Raw genomic sequence first — 8,121 nt, 5'->3', positions numbered from 1 at the left:
AGATTCCTCCTTTCTTCCACAAATCTCGGATAGTGGAAGAATACATGCTCTGGGTCCTCTGGGACTCCATCACAATTTGGACAGTCAGGTGAGGTCTCCAATTTAAACCTGTGAAGGTATTGGAGATATCCTCCATGTCCCGTGAGAAACTGGGTGAGATTATAGTTAATCTCACCGTGTCGCCTCTCCAACCACTCCTTGATGGCAGGAATGAGCCTGTGAGTCCACCGACTCTTTCCCGAGCGTTCCCATCGCTCTTGCCATCTATTTATGGATCTCTCCCTCTCAGCGTTCTTCGTCTGCAATAAGAGAAAGATTGACTTCGCATGGTATATATTCACCAACTCATCATTCCAGAGATGACGAATGCTGCATCATCTGAGACAATTTGGAAGGCAGAGCGTACCCTCAGAGCTGTCCTCCTGTAGACTGCATTCAGTTTGCTAGTATTAACTGACATCTGCAACGCCTCGCTCCAAGCTGGGGTCGCATAGAGCATGATTGAGGTCACCACCCTGGCTATAAGCAATCTAGAGGTATGTCGTGGCCCCCCCCACGTTCGGCATCATCCTCGCCAGGGCCATACTGGCAGTGAATGATTTATCACAAACATACTGTATGTGTTGCTTATAGCTGAGCTTCCTGTCTATCACCACCCCCCAAGTATTTGATGGTCGGCTTGGAAGTGATGATATGATTCCCGATTCTAATAGAGGCGTAATTTCTCTTCCCGCGCTTCGTGATGAGGACCGCTTCTGTTTTTACCTCCGCAAGCGTCAAACCAGAGCTCTCTAACCAGCATTTGACAGCACTGATTGCCTCGCTTGAGTATAACTCAGCATCTTCGAGATGCTTTGCGACAACAACCAGCGCTATGTGGTCAGCCTAACCCACCACTGTGGCTTCCTACGGTAGGGGAAGATTAAGTACATCGTTGTACATGATGCTCCACAGTAGTGGGCCCAATACGGAGCCCTGTGGAACACCCGCGGAGACAACGTACTCCTGGGGTCCGTCATCGGTGTCATATCAGAGCCTCCTTTCAGTTAAGTAACTATCGACGATAGCAGCGAGATAGGCGGGAATACCAACCTTCACTTCCGTGGATTGCATCTTCGGCCAAGCCAGTAACCAATTTGATGGCATCAATGGTTGATCTGGCTTTTCGGAACCCATACTGCCGATTTGAAAGGCCGCCTTGGCTCTCAACTACCGGGAGTAATCTATTATAGATTACCCGCTCTAACATTTTCCCACCGTGTCTAAAAGACATATGGGTCGGTATGACGATGGTTCACCTGGAGGTTTACCAGGCTTAGGCAGAAGTACCAACTTCTGCCGCTTCCATGCCGCTGGAAATATTCCTTCGGACATGCACACTTCGAACAACTCAGCGAACATATCCGGCCTGGATTTCATGGCAAGCTTAAGGGCCTTATTCGGTATTCCGTCCAGGCCCAGCGCTTCATTGTCTCCTATTCTACCGCAGATCTACAGTAGCTCGTTTCTGGTGATTGGCGGGATTGCCGTCACATTCAGAGGTGGTTGGAATGTGTCGGTACTCTCCTCTTGCTGGGGGAATAACCCCTGGATGATTTTTAGCAAGAGGGTAGGACACGTGATCTGCGGAGATGAACGGCCTCTGAATCGTCCCATCACGATTCCATAAGCTCTTCCCCGTCCCCCCGTACGAGCAGAGCTCCTTAAAGCATTTTCTCTTGCTTCGCTGGATGGCGAGCGCGAGGGTTTTGCGGGCTGCCTTGTAGGCGCACTCTTTTTGCCCTCTTTTTGCCTGTCTATCTGTCTGTCGGTCACACGCATTTTTCTCGGAGACGGTTATAGCAATGGACACCAAATTTGGTAGAAAGATGGGAACTGTAAACGGTCACGCATATAGTGAGTTACATCCTTTTACGTTGAATTTAAGAGGGGTCCCCATACATGCAAAAGGGGGGTGTATATTTTTTTTTCATCAAATATAGTCATGTGGGGTATCAAATTAAAGGTCTCGGTTAGTACTTTTCGAAGCCGGTCTTAGTTTTGACATTTGTTAAAAAGGTGGGGAGTGCGGTGGTTCAAAGTGATCATTTTTTTAACGAACCCATTCTCAGAGACTATCCAACCGAAAAATCTGAAAAAATCAGGGCGCTGCCACTATATGGTGCCTAGGCTCGGAAATGCCCTCCATATCGATACCTGTTCAAATAAAGTTAATAATAGTATATTACCATAATTTTTAGTAATTGGCAGGAAAACCCCCCTTAAGTTCACCCTAGAATCATGCAATAATGTGGGCTACATCATAGAGCATGATTCTGCCATAATTCTGTGAAAATCGAACTATTACTAACAAAGTTATAATAGGTCAAAGCTGTCGCTTCAGTGCAAATTCAAGACTTTGAATGTCAATATCACTTGAAAGTGGAAATTTTCACATAATATATGCATATATTACGTGCTACATACTAATGGGACAAATGCACACTCAAAACTCTATATAAAAGAAATACGCAAAACCTTTCATACCTGAAGCGTCTAGCTTCCGGTTTCCCGACTTGTTCCTGTTGAGTTTAAGTTTTATGTTTCGGAACTGGGCGTTCAATTAGTATTTTTCGAAATTGGACGATTTGGTATCAGGTGAAACAAAGGGAAGTGACTGCTTAGAAACAGGTCTCGTGACGCAACCGCACTTCCGGAGAAAAGGAGTGAAACCCATAAGGAGAATGCGGAAGTTTCGAGAAAAATCGCACTTCGGAAAAAACGAGCTCGGACGAGGGTAGGGCCAGAGGTTATCATCATCTCCAAATGAGGTGAAGTGTTTTACTTTGACATTCTCGGGAGGGTGAAGGTTGACCCAGAACTCACGAGTAAAGTTCCGCCCGCAAATACTGAAACTCCCCTTCGGTTCCGTCAATATGCACTTGCATGCCTCTGTGCTAGTCGAGCTCGGGAATATGGACAATTCCTTTGGAACACTTCAGTACCCCACGAGTCAATAAACAAAACTTCACGAGTCCTTAAACCGATATGTGAGTGAGAACCGAAAGAAAACACGCTACGTAAACCTGGAAATTTTGAAACAATAAGGGCTTGACTGAGTGCGCGGGCCGTAAAACTCGATACTCTTGCAATCCAGCCGTCAACGTTGGGCGATGCGCAGAGTACCACCGGGTTGGTCGGAGTCGACCTAGAAGGGGATCTACCCCAAAAACCTAAAAATTTGGGAGTCGTTATGGAGGTCCACCACAAATACTATAGTTTGGCTTGAGGGGACATGCGGAGAAACCAACTACCGCATTACACAACTCCTCACAGGACAGGGTGGTTGCTTCAGGCAGTATTTGCATAGCTTTGGGGTAGACGATTGGTCGAACAGTCCTGAATCTAGTGGCAATTCGGAAACTATACTCTCAGGGCTCATGATCCTTAGCCAACACAGTGAAGCGTCGTATGCTCTATATCCTCTGGTATACTTACAACATTGAGGACAAATCGGTGAATCATCCAGCCCGAACAGATACAGATACTGCCCGGTCGAAGAAGAATTAGCCTGCGATTTTCTCAGTAATTGCAAATATACATGATCAGCTGTTAAAGGAAGAAAGGAGGAGGCAAAACAGTGGTTGGTCTTTTTTTTCAATTTTTTCCACATTTTGAGAGAATAGTAACCTAAGAATATCTGCCTTAAATTGCGAGTCAGTGCCGAATTTCTTTTGATTCTACAGCGTTTAATTTTAACTCCATTCTATCATACTTTTGGAAGTGTATTTGGCTTTGATGTGCTCAAAAATTAGTCTTACTTATTATATGTATATTATGCATATATTACTTTGCCGCTACTTTTCCTGAATCTATGTTGCCTCTCCCCCGTCTTCTTTTCGTCCACTGGATGTAGTCTGCCCCGTATCTTCTACCATTACACTCCTTACCCCTTCTCTTTGTCTCCTGCCCTCATTGGCAGGCTTGACGACAATATCGGCTCTGATCATCTCGGTCTTCCTAACCTCTTTCTGTTTGTAACTGGTCAGTCCATTTTCCTTCACCTCTCCCTTATTTTCAACAAGAGCATCGAAGAAAACCATTTTCCTTATTTGTGGTATAAGGCTCTCATTGCCGTATTCGCAAAAGTGGTCATTGCGCATTCGCTGAGAATTACTGTCCCATTTCGCTCCTCTCTTCCTGTTCATAAATCTTGGAAAAGTATGTCAACGAGCTTTTTCTGAATCTGAGCACTTCTAGAGGAAGAGAGTACGGAGTTTCTTCGTTGAAAAAAAACCTTACCGAGGCATTTATCTTCGTTTTAGGTCTGAGGAGGCCAGGCATCCGCATGTGGCAGTTTAGGAAGCAGTATCGCATTAGCCCTATTGGGTTTTCATGCTCCACTTCTTAAGGGGCAATAAAAATGCTGCTCTAGAGGCCTCTTTTCCAAGAATTTCCGCCTGCCGGCAGGTATTAAAATTTCTCCATTCGGTTTCGGATGGCAGTGGATGGCCAGATGCCAAATGCTGACTCTGGTCCCTTCATTGTAGATCTTCATGTTTGGCGAGGCAGTCTGCCACCCTCCTCATCACCAGCTATGTTCGATTGCCCTGGAACCCACATCAGAAATGCTTCGTTCAATCGATCAAGTTTCAGCAACAATTGGAGGCAATTTCACACCAACTGGCTTGATATGTTGTTGGTACTTCGTGCTGATAACGTTGCCTTGCCACCGCAACAGATGCGAATGGTGCGACCTCGCCATTTTAGTCGCAAACATTTTTCTGCCGCCAGTAAAATTGCATATATCTCCGCCTGGAATGTGATCATCATTTTACTAAGAGGTCTTCTATAATCGGGTTTTCCGAGAACACCGCTGAGCCCGATCCCTCTCCCGTGGCTGATCTGTCGGTGAATTATATTAAGTTCCTAGTTATGTCATATGTCACTGTGAATTCGTTATGGAAGCACCAACTGAGGATTATCTGCAGAGTCAAGCGGTCACATACTATATCTGTAAACTTGTCGATAATTATTACGGTTAGATTATCCGTATCGATCGTGCGCAAAGACATCTGCCTCCAGGAACCATAGCAAGGTGTTCATTACCAGGAGCCATAGTAGAGGGGAGAGAACTGCTCGCTGCTCGCCGAAATAAACCCCATGCCGATATCTGTTCAATTAAAATTAATAATAGTATATTACTATAATTTTTAGTAATTGGCTGGAAAACACATTTAAGTCCACGCTAGTACTACGAAATGTAGGCTATAACATAGAGCACGATACTACCAAATTTGGTAGAAATCGTACTATTACTAACAAAGTTATAATAGGGTAAAGTTGTCGCTTCTTTGCAAATTCAAGACTTTGAATATTAATATCACTTGAAAGTGGATATTTTCACATAACATATGCTACGTACTAATGGGACAAATGCACACTCAAATAAACAAAACCTTTCATTACTGAAGCGTCCAATTTCCGGTCTCCCGTCCTGTTTAAAAGCAAAATTTGTCAGGCCGCAAGAGTCGGTGCTACCTCTTTTCTAACAAATATTATAGAACCGTTTTTCTTCTCCTCCGCTCTTTCGCTTCTTCCTGTCTCCGTTCGTTTTCTCTTTCGAGCTGCTCGCTTCCGCTAACGATGTCCTCAGTAACTACCGTCGCCGGACGAGTGCCGCGTAGGAGCCCGGCAGTATGGTTCTTCCAGCTCGAAGCTTAATTCACTTTACTGGCAGAGCTAATGCTAGGTGACCGTGCGCGAAGCCAACTATTGCGTAAAATGAACCAGTTGTGTAGTGACAAAGTCGACACCACTACAGTCTTTGTGGCTACAGAGGCTCCCAGTGAGCACACAGGCCACCCTGGCATGGGCGGATTCGGGGTGTCTCTATACGTTAGCCGTCATACCGGACAAAATTCTTAGTGCTTCATAATGATGGACATCAGCATGCCCATCTTAGGCGCGGACTTCCTGTGCCACTATGGATTGCTAGTGGATATACAAAATAGGTCCCTCATTGACCCCATAATTTCCCTTAGGTCATCAGGAAAAATCTCATTCTGCTCACCCAGCAATCTTTCCACCGGTTTTGAAGACATTACCCCCCGCCGTGCACTTCTTAAAAAATTCCGGAACATCACTATCGGGCGTAGTCTCTCTGAGCCCGTTAAGCATGATGTTCAGCACCACATCAACACTACTGACTCTCCATTTCTCTCTAAGTAGGTATTTGCAGACCCTCAGACAGTTGTTGGTCTTCGGCACTTCACATGGTCCCTAAATCCAATGGCGAATGGAGACCTTGTGATGACTACAGACGTCTAAATGTTCAGATCATTTCAGACCGTTACCCTATTCCAATCATCCGCGATTTTGCGCACTCTGTCTTTCGACCTTCGATTTAATCAAAGCATACTATCAGATAGCTCCGGATAGCTCAGTGGTTAGAGCACTAGGCTGTCATACGGAAGGTCGCGGTTCAAATCTCACTGGTGGCAGTGGAATTTGCATCGTGATTTGACGTCGGATACCAGTCAACTCAGCTGTGAATGAGTACCTGAGTCAAATCAGGGTAATAATCTCGGGCGAGCGCAATGCTGACCACATTGCCTCCTAGTGTACCGTTACGGTTAATTGGATTAATTGGTTAATTGGATCGTGGATGTTTGATAAATCTGGTTGAAACTCTCTGGTACAGGACAGACGAAGGCCTCAAACAATACATTTTCAAAGTTAGGGTACCATAGGGCTGGGTATTGGGTCCCCGGCTGTAGAATGTCATGCATAATGGAGTGCCTGTTCCTCCATTTTCTGAAGAGGCTATGATTGACGGTTTTGCTGATGACCTGGCTATTTTTGTTACAATGAAGCGTCTAGAGCACGTAGAGGTCTATGCGACGAAGACAGTAATAGCCGTAAAGTCCTATCGGGCTGACTCTGGCTTATGACAAAGCGTAGGCGGTTAAACCAATATGGTGGGCTGCGAAATACCTGGGCGTAATAGTTGACACCAAGTTAAGCTTCAGAGAGCACATAGAGTATGCATGTCAAAAGACAACTATGCCAGCGTGGTGGCTAAAATGTTGCCAAATGTGGGCGTGCCAAAACACTGCCTCAGATCTTTCTAGCCGAAGTGGTGCGATTCGTTCTACCTTACACATCACCTGTGTGGGCGGGGGCGCTTGCTCAGAGAAAGACGCAAGTGAGTTCGCTGAAGACCTTGAGGATTTGCAATGCTTTTGGAAGTATAGGAGGTGAGGTAGTACTTATGGTAACGGGCATGATACCAGTCGACATTCCAGCGAAAGAAATGAGTGTGCTGTATCATGCAAGATCTATGAAGGGACACACAGAACGCAGAAATACTGCATGGTCAGAGTCGTATGATCTCTGACAACATAAATGAGATAAATTTTCGAATCCATCAAGGACGCATAAGCGTTTTGAATGCAGTAGCATAGTGGAGGATCCAGAGCATGTGATGTTTCATCGCATAAGATCCATGACCGTGGGAGGAAATGTTCCTTACGGTGTCGTTCGTAATTGTAAAAATACAGGATGAAGGGAAAAAAAAACCCTAAGGATTAGAATCACCCCACGCCCAAAAGAGTGGGGCGCGGGGGGACTGGGTAGATGCGGGGTAAACAGCCATGTTAACAAGATTTGGATGAAAGTTAATGGCAGAGGGCCTTAAACTGAAGAAAGGATCACATGGTTCCCGAAATACGAATGACAAAAATTGATTCTAATGCGTCAATGGAATAAACGCGTTCAGACTATGTCAAATATCAGGACAGCCCATTTTGGATCAATTAAGGAAGCTTATTTTTGCGAGTAAATAGCTTTGACTTTGTTTTCAAGTGATTTGTATCTACATAAATTGAATTGATATAAAAATGCTTTTTAATGCTGACGTAATATTTCTCCAAAGTTGGTTATCTGAATTGCAAAAGTCATCAAAGATATCTGCTAAATCGTGTGACGAAGATGCACCCAATAAAAGCCATCAAGAAATTTGGAGATAAGAAAAATTCAAACGCCAAGCGGTTATCAAATATCGATTGGAGACCAAATGTATGTGCTACAGAAGACAGTATGTGCACTGTTTCTTAGAACATGTATTTTGCTTATTCGTAC

Source organism: Hermetia illucens, chromosome 3, assembly GCF_905115235.1.
Source record: "Hermetia illucens chromosome 3, iHerIll2.2.curated.20191125, whole genome shotgun sequence".
Taxonomy (NCBI): domain Eukaryota; kingdom Metazoa; phylum Arthropoda; class Insecta; order Diptera; family Stratiomyidae; genus Hermetia; species Hermetia illucens.
Note: the sequence above shows the minus strand (reverse complement) of the source record.